Raw genomic sequence first — 13,956 nt, 5'->3', positions numbered from 1 at the left:
TTCGCTCATATAACTTGCACGCACAAAGCAATGGACGCTACGTGTTACCCTTAAGGGGTGTTGTATAGTGCGGGCATGCGACGACGAGCAAGGGAGCTCGTCGCCCATGCGGTACGAATGCAGCGAGCAAGGCCATGGTGCACGAGCACAAGGCAGCAGCCCTGCCTTGTGTCGTGTGCTATGTGCGATGGGCGAGTGGGCAAGGGCGAGGAGCAAGGCAGCGAGCAGTCGAAGCCTCGCGCGCAGCGAGCGCTGGCTCACGTGCGACGAGCGCTACGCCTGCATCGAAGCCTCGCGCGCAGCGAGCGCTGGCTCGCGTGCGACGAGCGCTGGCGCGCGTGCGACGAGCGCTGGCGCGCGTGCGACGAGCGCTGGCGCGCGTGCGACGAGCGCTGGCGCGCGTGCGACGAGCGCTGGCGCGCGTGCGACGAGCGCTGGCGCGCGCCCAGCGATGGTGAGCAGCGAGCGTGCTTCGATGATGCCTTGCGATGGTGAGCAGCAGCAGATGCGACGCAGCACATAGGCTGCGCGCACATGGCCAGCAATGGCTGTGTGCGTGTGGCCTATGGCTGTGCGTTGCGTGGTGTTGTTGCGTACCTTGTGTTACGATTAGATCGTTTTAAAAAAAATTAATTTGAAATTTTCAGTTTATGTAATTTTAATTAATTTTAAAATTAATAATTTAAATTGTTTTCTTGGATTTTAATTTTAATATTATAATTATAATAAATTTCATTTATTCTAATTATTTTACTAAAATTAAAATCATGAATTAATTTAAATACGACTGAAAATAAATTAAATAAGCGGATTCAATTATAAATTTATATGAGCTTTAAATTTTAATTAAATTTGTATGTTTCCGGTTAGACTAGAAATACTTTTTTATGTTTAAAATTAGTAAAGCATATGAATTTATTGGTTTTAGCGGGAGAATTTTTAGTCATAAACTCTTGATTAGGTCTACAAATCCCTTAAGGTTAAACAACTTGATTAGAATTAATAAGGACTGAATAATTGGTAGATTATTGGTGCCCTTGATTAATTGCTGCAAATATTTATGTGATGCATAACGTGTTTTACTAACCAGCTATGTGGGCCATTCATGATAATGAATGGGTGAATGGTATATATTGTATATGTACTGTTTTGCAGGTTATGAAGTGAATAGTATGGCCCAAATAGGATAGAAAATATGGTATGCGTACCATTAATTTGAATGTAATTGGTCTAAAGTACCAAAATTGTTTTTCAATTCAAATATGGTGTAATCCCCCGTAAATTTATAAATTTTATTAATATATTTTAACGTATATTATTTATATTTAAATAGAATTTATGAATTTTAGTAATAAAAATATAATTAACGTACATTTATTTTATTTTAAGTACGTTCTAAATATTTTACGATTTTTGAACTTTATTATATTTATATATTTAATGCATATTTAATTTTATTTAAATATATTCTAAATATTTTAACGTTTGTGCAATCAAGAATAATTTTAGAATTTTATGTTGAAAAGAATTTGAATTAGGAAAACTCGTTGAATTCGGAAAAACAATCCTATTCGGTTTGACTCAAACACTCAAATACTAAAACTAAATCCTAATGCTAGCCCAATTGGGTAAAGCCCAAATAATATGACCCAAAACATGTTACTCCTTTCCTCCCTTCCTTTTTTTGGTTATTTCTTAAACCCTAAGTAACTAATTATTTTAATTTTGTTTATTAAATTAATTTATGTTTCTTGAATTAAATTTATAATTTTTATGATTAAGTTATGAAATTTCAGATTATATGTTGTTGAAACTAATTTAATTATTTTCAGATTTGTTAATTACGTTAAGTTAGGGTTTTAATGGAGTTTTAATAATTTAATTCATGTTTCTTGAATATAAATTATAAGTTTTATGATTAAGTTAGATTTTCAGATTATATATTATGCTTAATTAATAATTTAATTTTCAGATTACATAATTGAATTGAAATAAGAGTTTTTAATTATTAAAGTGTGAATTTTTAAGGTTTTAATGATTTAAATCATAATAGAATGACTATATATTATTAAAGCTATTATTTTTAAGATTTTAAGAACGTGGATTATGTTTTGTGGACGTTTGAAATTATTTTATATTGCTGGAAATTTTAAAAAGGAACGTTTGTTGGAGTTTATGATAATTAGGGATCGTTAGGGAATTAATCACTATTCTAGGAAATTAATTAATTAAGTTTCGATATTGGGGAATGTTCTAAATATGTTTAGGATGTGTTTAGAGTACGTTAGTGTTGCTGTAAATTATTAGGAATTGATTTGGGTACGTTTCTTGATTATTTTAGGCGGAGAATTCTTTGTGGGCGACTTTTGAATTCGTTAAAGTGGCCTATCAGTTTGTTTACACAAGGTACGTACATACCTGTGTGCTTGGATGTGTGTTGTATTGAGAATATGATGAATGTATTTATGAACTTGTTTATGTTGGAATTTCATGTTCAATGTCGTTGAATTAATGCGTTGAGCATAGAACTTTATTTATAAGAATTGAATCATGTTAGCATGGAATATTGATGCAAGCATGTTGGTTTTGGGGAACTTTATATTATTTAATATTGGTTTAGATCTTTATTGATCGTTGTTCCTCTTTAGATTTTCACTACTTTATAAGGGCCGAGGACCTTGTTTGGTAGTTGAACCTTATACCTAATAAAGGTTTTTAAATATGGATAAAGGAAGGATTAAAATAGTTGGAATTGACTCTTGGTTGAATGTTGCGATCACTTGTTTAATTCAAAGATAAAATAAGTTGTGTTTATTTGTTGAATATAACATTTATGTTTGATGAGTCATAACCAAGTATTAAAAGTTAAGTCATGTAAAGTGAAAATGAGTAGCAATAGCTTTAGACTGTGCACGTCTAAAGTGACGGACAATCAGGAGTTGGGGTCATGGGTAGCCTATGGCTTTTTCTGGGGCCGGATTGATCACCGGTTCTATTTTTATTTAAAAGTCCCTCGATATCGCAGGTCATTGGGGTTTACGGAGTCGCGCCCGTACCTCGTCTTCCTTAGTGAAGAAGAAGAAGTTTCTAGTAGACAACTCAGTCCATTGACTATTTCAATTAAAATAATGTTAATGATACAAAGGTCTAGTTCAGTCAAATATAGTCTTCAAGTCAATATATCTTGATTATCCTTGCTTATGTTTTATTTAGTACCATGTTAGGATTGTTCGTTTAATAGAATCATGTTAGGATTTATTGATTTAGTATGTAGTACTCAGCTTTGCTGATTACGTGCTTTTGCTTGTGCATGTTGATCATGGCTATGCCTTATTGATCATGTGATGACCCAATCTTTGGTGAGCAGTCTCTAAGGATCAATAAGCATTGTCCATCTGCAGGTTTGAAGATGTTGCATCATTGGGATCGGGAATAGAGAGCTTGTATTTAGTTTTGATTTGCTAAGTTGACTTTGGTTTGTTAATTGGGACTTTAAACTTGTCGTACTATTTATATTTCTTTATTTTCGTTGGATGATTTTTGGGATTAAATCTGTAATCGATTATTTATAAACCTAAAGTTAGTTTTATGTTTTCCGCTGCAAAATTCTGAATAAGCCGTTACGTTTTCACACGGGCGATAATGCCTTGATAATTCTCTACGTTTTATATAAAAAGGTTATTTTAGAAAAGAGAGAATTGTCGGGGTGTTACATATGGTCTGCGTACCATCACATAGTTGTAATTAGTTTAATTATAGCTTATCCTATTTGAAGAAAATGGTGCCTCCCATGGAGATTTTCAAGACGAACTTTGAAGTTGAAGCTTCAAGATGAAGTCGGGCCATACTAGATCACATTTATCTTATGCATGTTTTAAGTTATTTATTGCTTTTAAATATGTCTTAAATATGCATGAGATCAAAGCTTGATTATGTTGCATGATTAAGGATTTTAGTTCACTTAAAATCTAACCAACATAGTAAGATCCTTAAGTTCCAAACTTAAAAATTGAGTTAAAAGGTGCCATGCCAAAATAACACTTACTTGGATATCCTTTCTTCATCGATCTTAGTAATAGTTTTCCGCCATAGCGAGGTGTTACTTATCGATACTAAAGGGGTAAGGTACACAAATAATTGTGAGTACATGTTAGTTTTGGTGAAACTCAACGACATAAGTAAGGAGTCCTTTTATGTCGTGGCAAAATCGATAGGTTTACCTAATAAGTTCTTAGACGTGCCTATCAACCAAGAATAGTTTCTAGACTATTAGCAAATGGCTTTTGCTTACCTAAAAGATTTTAGAATTAAGTCTAAATACATAATGTGCTTAATTCTTCGATGGATTTTAGGATCTTGGAATCATTTTATTCACACCTGCCGGAACACATAATTTGAATAAAATGCTTAATGAACATTGAATTATGCATGTATGCTAGAATTTAAGTTTATTAAGAGAAACTGTGAATGGTTATTTATTTGTTTATTCTTTTCAATTGTAGTTTTAACTATGGAAAACAACAATCAAAACATCATCATGGGTTCTGAGCTTATGGTCAAGCTGAACCTAGCAAATTTTCTTGAATGGGAAGCTAAGCTAGTTGAAATAGTCAGACTCAATGGACTTGAGTATGTACTGTTACATCCCATGCCAAGCTACTATGCCAGAGACATGACCCTTGAAAGATTTTCCGCCTGGGTTGCGGATCTCAAAAAGGTTATGAGTCTCATGCTGAACAATATCCCTGATGAATGGGCTAGAAGGTTTGTAGCTTATGAACCTTTTACGCTCATCAAGAATCTGAGGGATATCTGTCGTGGAAGCACGGAGGACAGGGACCTGAACGTCCATGAGTTGATTAAATCAATGTCTGGTCTAAAGGTTAGTTCTCCCAACAGGTGTTATAGGATGGAAGTCCAAGAAACACATGTTCAGCTCCTTCGCACTAAACAAAGGGTAGGCGTCCCACTAAGGTTCCATGTGGATCTTATGCTTTCATATTTTGATCGCCTAAGTCTGCTAGGAACACCAATAAGCGAAAGGATGGCAGTCTCTATCTTGCTCAATTCACTGCACAGTGGGTTTGGTCGCTTCAAGCAACTATACCTATGTGAACCAAGAGAAGAAACAGTTGCAGAATTTGTTCACCTTGTCAGAAAGGCTGAGATAATACTGGACTGTGAAGCCAAAGATTTACTCAAGGCTAAAGGGAGACCGTTCAAGAAATGTGGAAAGTCCAAGGGCAATGCTAAATCAAAGCAGGACAAGTCCACATCAAGCTGTCTTTATTGTGATGGAATAGGCCATTACAAAAGATGTCCAAAGCTAAAGGAAGATCAGAAGAACGGAACAGTTGTTCCATCTTTAGGTATTTTCGTTATAGACTGTACACTTGTTAATTCAACTTCTTGGGTATTAGATACAGGTTGTGGCTCACACTTATGTTCCAATTCTCAGGGACTAAGAAGAAGTAGAAAGTTAAGCAAGGGTGAAGTCGACCTACGAGTGGGAAATGGAGCACGGATTGCTGCATTAGCTGTAGGAACTTATTATTTGTCGTTGCCCTCTGGGCTAGTTTTGGAACTGGAAGAGTGTTTCCATGTTCCAAGCCTTACTAAAAACATCATTTCAGTTTCTTGCTTAGATGCTAAGGGATTTTCCTTTTTAATAAAAGACAATAGTTGTTCGTTTTATTTTAAAGAGATGTTTTATGGATCTGCTAGATTAGTCAATGGACTTTATTTATTAGATCACGACAAACAAGTTTATAACATAAATACCAAAAGGGCCAAAAAGGATGATTCAGATCTCACTTATCTGTGGCATTGTCGATTAGGCCATATTAACTTGAAACGCATGGAAAGACTTCAAAAGGAAGGAATTCTAGAACCATTTGACTTAGAGGATTATGGTAAGTGCGAATCATGTTTACTTGGCAAAATGACAAAGCAACCTTTCTCTAAAATTGGAGAAAGAACAACTGAACTATTGGGTTTAATCCATACAGATGTATGTGGACCAATGAGTACAAATGCTAGGGGTGGTTTCAGCTACTTTATCACTTTCACTGATGACTTCAGTAGATATGGTTATGTCTACCTAATGAAGCATAAGTCTGAATCCTTTGATAAATTCAAGGAATTTCGGAGTGAAGTAGAGAATCAATTAGGCAAGAAGATTAAAGCACTGCGGTCTGATAGAGGCGGTGAATATCTGAGCTATGAATTTGATGACCATCTGAAAGAATGTGGAATTCTATCAGAATTGAATCCTCCTGGAACACCACAATGGAACGGTGTGTCGGAACGAAGGAACAGAACTGACAGGCTAAATCGCACTCCTATCAAAGATAAACCTAACGTTCACCAACTAAAAATATAGCAAGGGAAGCAGGGATCGTATCCACAGGGAAACAGTGTTCTTTCTACTATTAAAAGACTAATCTAGACTATTGGTAACAAGAATTGGATTGGTTTGTATATTAAACTAAAGCAAATAATCAAATCGGAAGATAACAATATTAAAGGAATCTAGGGCAGCGGTTCACCATAAATGCAGACCGGGATTGGACAACGGACAATAACAATCAATTAACAATCATAACTAGGAAAACATGCATCTCTCGAATCTTATGAATTCCTTAGGATAGAACAACTAGCGGGCTCTCGCTACGTACTAGAAATAATTCCTATCTAATAGCCACAAACCAAAAACATCAGATTTATACCTCTCGGCGCATAATCTAAGGTTAATCAAACTCAAATCAAAATAGTCCGGCCGAACAGAATTGACGAGCAATAATAATAAGCTATAGAAATTAATCAATCAATCAAATATCACGTCCACATATAATCCCAATCATGCATTCATGGATCCCCTAAACCCTAGAAATTAAACTACTCACTCATGATAATAAATAACAAAGCAATTAATATAATAGAAAACATGATTAAAGCAATAAACTAAATTAGAACAAGAAGCAATACCTAATTGAAGAACAATGAATAATGAAAGCTTGAATTTTTGATTGAAAATAAAACTAAGTATTGGAACAAATTTGAGAGAATAATAAGCTAAGAAAATAAACTCAAGGTTCAAAACTAAAAATAAAAGGTGTCACTAAAAATATAAGGGGCTAGTATTTATAGTTTGCCCAAAATAGAGCCCAAAATCGGAAATAAAAACTCGCGAAATATGCTGGAGGTTGGCGTCGCCCGATCGGGCGACGCTTCGCCCGATCGGGCAATGTGCTCGATAGTCGGCCCGATCGGGCGGTTGCAAATTGCCCAGAACAGCGCCCAGAATGAACGCCCGATCCGGATCGGGCGAAGCCCGCCCGATCGGGCGCTTGTTGAAACTGCACGATCCTCTATCTTCAAAACGTCATATCTCCTTCGTTATTCGTCGGAATTAGGCGAGTGACCACTTGTTGGAAAGCTATTGAAGTCTAGAATCCAACCCAATTAGAATTACATCATTTAGGGTTGTAGAACTTGAGTTATGCTTAAAATAGTGGACTATAGTCATTTTTGTACTTCCTTCGTTATTCGCTTTGCTTCAAAACTCTTCAAACTTAATGTTTGTGCTCTCGAAAGTACATAATTTCTTGTATTGATTCAAATGAGTAGGAAATGCACAAAAATATGCTAATTCCTTCAATGATGAACCTGAAACTACAAACACACTACAAGGAGCACATTAGTACTAAAAATCGCTCCGAAGAGCTCATTTGAGATCAAAAGTACTAAGGGACGGGGGTAAAAACTCTATATAAAACACACATATCAAACTCCCCCAAGCTAGATCCTTGCTTGTCCCTAAGCAAGAAAATCATCGATGAATACAAGACCAACTTCACCCCCACCATATTTCAAAATGAAAAACATAATTCAAGGCAAAATCTAACGAGCATGCATCAATGTCAACCAATCAAATCCACCCAACCACAAATCCTCCCTAACAATCGTCACGCAAAGCGAACCACAAGTGCACAATGGAATTCAAGACTAGTGCTCACACACTCATCACTCATTTATGTGGCGGGTAAAAGATGTACCCGTTCGCTCTCCTCCCAACATATAAGTGAACAATGCCCTCCCAAACTCACAACACTCGTGTGTCTAGAAAAACATACACTCAACCTAGTAGTCGACTTGAAATGTGTCATGTCATAACTTGCATTGATAAACAACTATTTTCACATAAGTACGACTCTATGCACAAAGGTCGGAAGGTCTTCAAAGCTTGTAATGTTAGGCTTAGGTAAGGGTGCGGTAAATTTGGGTATAATGTGAGCTTTAAAGCCTTGGCTTTGGGGAGCATAAATCCTAAAAACAACCGTGATCAATCAACATAATGACCCTAATCTCCCACTCAACACATGACAAAACAACAAATAGCCAACACCATACTTTCTTGCCTTTTTTCACAATTGTAACCAATCACTCATAAGGATATGAATTTGCAGAACTTGATTGAAACAACACTTTGAACTTTTTATGAGAGTAATAGATTTTTCTCTTTCTTTTCTTTTTCAATCTCTCTTTTTTTTTCTTTTTTCTTTTTTAGCAACCTTCACATTTGTTTTGTTCTTTCATCTCTTTTCAATTTCAACTCATTTTCAACAACAAACATGATAAGACGAACTCCATTTTCAATACCCACTTTGTGCTCAAAATGTAGCACACTACAACTCCCTCACCTCACTACTATTAGCTCCCCCAAGCTAGGCTTGGGACTAGTAACCAATGGGGTTTTTTCATGGGCTTGTAATATGGCTAGTCACCGAATAAAAGGGCACAAGCAACAACATGGGTAGAAAAGGAGGGGACAAATGTATCTAATTTCATCTGAAGGCTACCTAAATAGAAAAATGCCTTCGTCCTCCACAATGTGCATGTATATGAGTCATAAAACACTACTAATAGTTGCACATCAATACTCAAAATCAATGACACACCAGGAAGCTATCACAGATCCTAACCAAATCAACTAGTCAAGCACTAAGTCCACAAATAGTTAGTCGGAGTTGACTCATGTTAATGTAACACCCCAACAATTCCCATTTTCTAAAATAACCTCTTTTTAAATATAACTGTAGGGGATTATCAAAGTATTATCGCCCGTGTGAAAACGTTACGGCTTATTCAGAATTTTGCAGCGGAAAACATAAAACTAACCTTTAGGTTCATAAATAATCTATTACATATTAGGTCCAAACCAATTAACTGAATTAAGGAAATACGAATAGTACGACAAATTTCAAATCCAAGTTAACAAATTAAATCACTTAATTAAACGAATAGAACTACAAGCTCTCTAATCCCGATCCCAATGATGCATCATCTTCAAACCTGTAGATGTTAGGTTATGATTCATATGACAGTTCATAAATCATGCGGAAAAACCATAAAGCCAGGAAACATATTATTTACACATAATCATTTAGCATAGTTTAGATGCATACTCTTTGTTGCGTGCCTTCCCTAGCTGCGCCCGAACCGAACAAGAACAAGTCTTTAGGACTCCAAGTGTCGTCCCTCCGTAGATAGTCCACAGCACGTCCGGATCCGCCTTAAGATTGACCAACTAGAATCGCCCTTAAGGTTCTAATATTTTCGGTTAGGTAGGCAAGAATATTGGCTGATTTTTCTGCTTAAAAATCTTAGTTTTGAATACTTAAAACTTGTGTATAAATAATGACCCCTAGGCCTTTATTTATAGAGTTATGGAAAAGGAATCGTAATCCTAGTAGGATACGAATTAATTGAAATTAGAATCCTACATGAATTCTATTTAATTAATTTATCCAATTTAGGAATAGGAATTTAATCATACACTAACTCTTGTAGATTTAGGAATCACGCATGAGCACAAACTCACACACACACGGCAGCCACAAGGGCTGCCCATGCGCGTGCGAGCAGCAGCCCACGCAGCGCGGCCCACGCATCCGTGGCCTTGGCGCGCGCTGGGCCTGCCTTGCGGTAGGCCTGGGCGCTGCCTTGGCTGGGCTTGTGGCGCGCGTGCTTGCTGGGCGATGGCCCGGCTTCGTGCTGGGCCTTCGTCCGGCAGGCCTCGTCCGATGCTAATTCGTACGATACGCTTCCGATTAAATTCCCGGTTCCGGAATTCATTTCCGATACGAACAATATTTAATATTTCCGATTCCGGAATCAATTTCCGTTTCGAACAAATATTTAATATTTCCGTTTCCGGAATTATTTTCCGATTCCGATAATATTTCCGATTCTGACAATATTTCCGTTTCCGGCAATATTTCCGATTCTGGTAATATTTCCATTTCCGATAATATTTTCCGATACGTACCATGTTTCCGTTTCCGGCAACATCTACGACTTGGATAACATTCATATTTCCGATACGATCCATATTTCCGTTTCCGGCAATATCATCGTTTCCGGAGTATTCATTTCTTGCCTGTGACGATCTTAGCTCCCACTGAAACCAAGATCCGTCGGTTCCGAATATTCATAGATGGAGTATTTAATGCCATTAAATACTTGATCCGTTTACGTACTATTTGTGTGACCCTACGGGTTCAGTCAAGAGTAAGCTGTGGATTAATATCATTAATTCCACTTGAACTGAAGCGGCCTCTAGCTAGGCATTCAGCTCACTTGATCTCACTGAATTATTAACTTGTTAATTAATACTGAACCGCATTTATTAGACTTAACATAGAATGCATACTTGGACCAAGGGCATTATTTCCTTCAGTCTCCCACTTGTCCTTAGGGACAAGTGTGCATTTCCTAATTCCTTTGTCGCTCGATGCTTGCTCTTGAACATAAGGTAAGAGTTGTCATCCTTATTATGTCCAGAGGCGTTCCTCGGTTTCAGAGTTTAACTGATCAAATAAACAGATAATCATAGCCTATGATTCATCCGAGCACGGCCATGCATTTCACAGTTTCTAGCTCTCCGAGTGGCCTTGTACAACTTTTAAGCATCTCATCCCGATTTATGGGAGGACAATCCCTAATCTTGCGATCTTGAGATTAGACTTCGTTTGATAGGTGATTACCTGAGCGTTGCCTTTATAGCCTCCTTTTACGGTGCGACGGTTGGTCAACGTCAAAGCAACCAGTTCTCAAACAAGTAATCTCAAATCACTCAGGTATTGAGGATTTAGTGTCTAATAATTTAATGAAATTTACTTATGACAGACTTTCATCTCTTACAGTAAAGTTTCATAGGTCTTGTCCGATACTAGTCTTCCCAAAGTAAGTATCTATGCAAATGATTATGACATTGCCATGTCCACATAGTTCAAGAAACAGAACTACTAGTCATCTTGCATTCTAATCGTCTAACGTTTTCTATGCGTCCAATTTTATAGAAAACTCCGATTAGGGACCATTTTCAACCTTTGACATTCAAGTTCACTTGATAGACATTTCTTAGTCACAGGACTGGTCCTGACAGTCTATCTTGAATATATCGTCAAGTTGAAGGGACTCATCATTTAATAAACCACAAATTAAATGGAAAAATGAATTCCTTTCATTTATTGTGAATGATTAACCAATAATGTTTTACAAAGATTTAAACTCTAAAACTTTAAAACATTAAACAGAGACATCAAAGCCATTCTCCAATATGCTTGATTCCCATAGCTGCAGTGTGCGAGTTGTGCTTCGCTTGCGGCAGAGGTTTAGTTAATGGATCTGATATGTTGTCATCAGTTCCAATTTTGCTTATCTCGACTTCTTTTCTTTCAACGAACTCTCGTAGAAGGTGAAATCTACGAAGTACATGCTTGACTCTCTGGTGGTGTCTAGGCTCTTTTGCCTGTGCAATAGCTCCGTTATTGTCACAATACAGGGCTATTGGTCCTTTAATGGAGGGGACTACACCAAGTTCACCTATGAACTTCCTTAGCCATATAGCTTCCTTTGCTGCTTCATGTGCAGCAATGTACTCCGCTTCAGTTGTAGAATCCGCAATGGTGCTTTGCTTAGCACTTTTCCAGCTTACTGCTCCTCCGTTGAGGCAGAAGACAAACCCAGACTGTGATCTGAAATCATCTTTGTCGGTTTGGAAACTTGCGTCCGCATAGCCTTTAACAATTAATTCATCATCTCCACCATAGACCAGGAAGTCATCTTTGTGCCTTTTCAGGTACTTCAGAATGTTCTTGGCAGCAGTCCAATGCGCCTCTCCTGGGTCTGACTGGTATCTGCTCGTAGCACTGAGTGCGTACGCAACATCCGGGCGTGTACATATCATAGCATACATTATTGAACCAATCAATGATGCATATGGAATCCCATTCATTCGTCTACGCTCATCAAGTGTTTTTGGGCACTGAGTCTTGCTTAGAGTCATTCCATGAGACATGGGTAGGTAGCCTCGCTTGGAGTCCGCCATCTTGAACCTATCAAGCACCTTATTGATATAAGTGCTTTGACTAAGTCCAATCATCTTTTTAGATCTATCTCTGTAAATCTTGATGCCCAATATGTACTGTGCTTCTCCTAGATCCTTCATCGAAAAACATTTCCCAAGCCAAATCTTGACAGAGTTCAACATAGGAATGTCATTTCCGATAAGCAATATGTCGTCGACATATAATACTAGGAAAGCAATTTTGCTCCCACTGACCTTCTTGTATACACAAGATTCGTCCGCGTTCTTGATGAAACCAAAGTCACTGACTGCTTCATCAAAACGTATATTCCAGCTCCTGGATGCCTGCTTCAATCCGTAGATTGACTTCTTTAGCTTGCATACCTTTTTAGCATTCTTTGGATCCTCAAAACCTTCAGGCTGTGTCATAAACACAGTTTCTGTTAAAACGCCGTTTAAGAAAGCAGTTTTGACATCCATCTGCCATATTTCGTAATCGTAATATGCAGCGATTGCTAACATTATTCGAATAGACTTTAGCATTGCAACTGGTGAAAAGGTTTCATCGTAATCCACACCGTGGACTTGCCTGTAACCTTTTGCAACCAATCTAGCTTTGAAAACTTCAAGTTTCCCATCCTTGTCCTTTTTCAGTTTGAAAACCCATTTGCTTCCAATGGCTTGGTAGCCATCTGGCAAATCGACCAAATCCCATACTTGGTTTTCAGACATGGAGTCTAATTCAGATTGCATGGCTTCTTGCCATTGCTTGGAGCTAGGGCTCGTCATAGCTTGCTTGTAAGTCGCAGGTTCATCACTTTCAAGTAATAGAACGTCATAGCTCTCGTTCGTCAAAATACCCAAGTACCTTTCCGGTTGAGATCTATATCTTTGCGATCTACGCGGGGTAACATTTCTAGATTGATCATGATTCTCACCAGATTCTTCTAAAGATCTCTGAGTTTCATCCTGAATGTCATCTTGAGCATTCTCTAGAGTTTGTTGTTCGACTCGAATTTCTTCGAGGTCTACTTTTCTCCCACTTGTCATTTTGGAAATGTGATCTTTCTCCAAAAAGACACCATCTCGAGCAACAAACACTTTGTTCTCAGATGTATTGTAGAAGTAATACCCCTTTGTTTCCTTTGGATAGCCCACAAGGATACATTTGTCAGATTTTGGATGAAGTTTGTCTGAAATTAATCGTTTGACGTATACTTCACATCCCCAAATCTTAAGAAAAGACACATTTGGAGGCTTTCCAAACCATAATTCGTATGGAGTATTTTCGACAGCTTTAGACGGAGCTCTATTTATAGTGAGTGCAGCTGTATTTAGTGCATGTCCCCAAAATTCTAATGGAAGTTCGGCCTGACCCATCATTGACCTGACCATGTCTAGCAAGGTTCTGTTCCTCCGTTCTGACACACCGTTCCATTGTGGTGTTCCAGGAGGAGTCAATTCTGATAGAATTCCACATTCTTTCAGATGGTCATCAAATTCATAGCTCAGATATTCACCGCCTCTATCAGACCGCAGTGCCTTGATCTTCTTGCCTAATTGATTCTCTACTTCACTCTGAA

Source organism: Spinacia oleracea, chromosome 5, assembly GCF_020520425.1.
Source record: "Spinacia oleracea cultivar Varoflay chromosome 5, BTI_SOV_V1, whole genome shotgun sequence".
In the NCBI taxonomy this organism is placed as follows: Eukaryota; Viridiplantae; Streptophyta; class Magnoliopsida; order Caryophyllales; family Amaranthaceae; genus Spinacia; species Spinacia oleracea.
Note: the sequence above shows the minus strand (reverse complement) of the source record.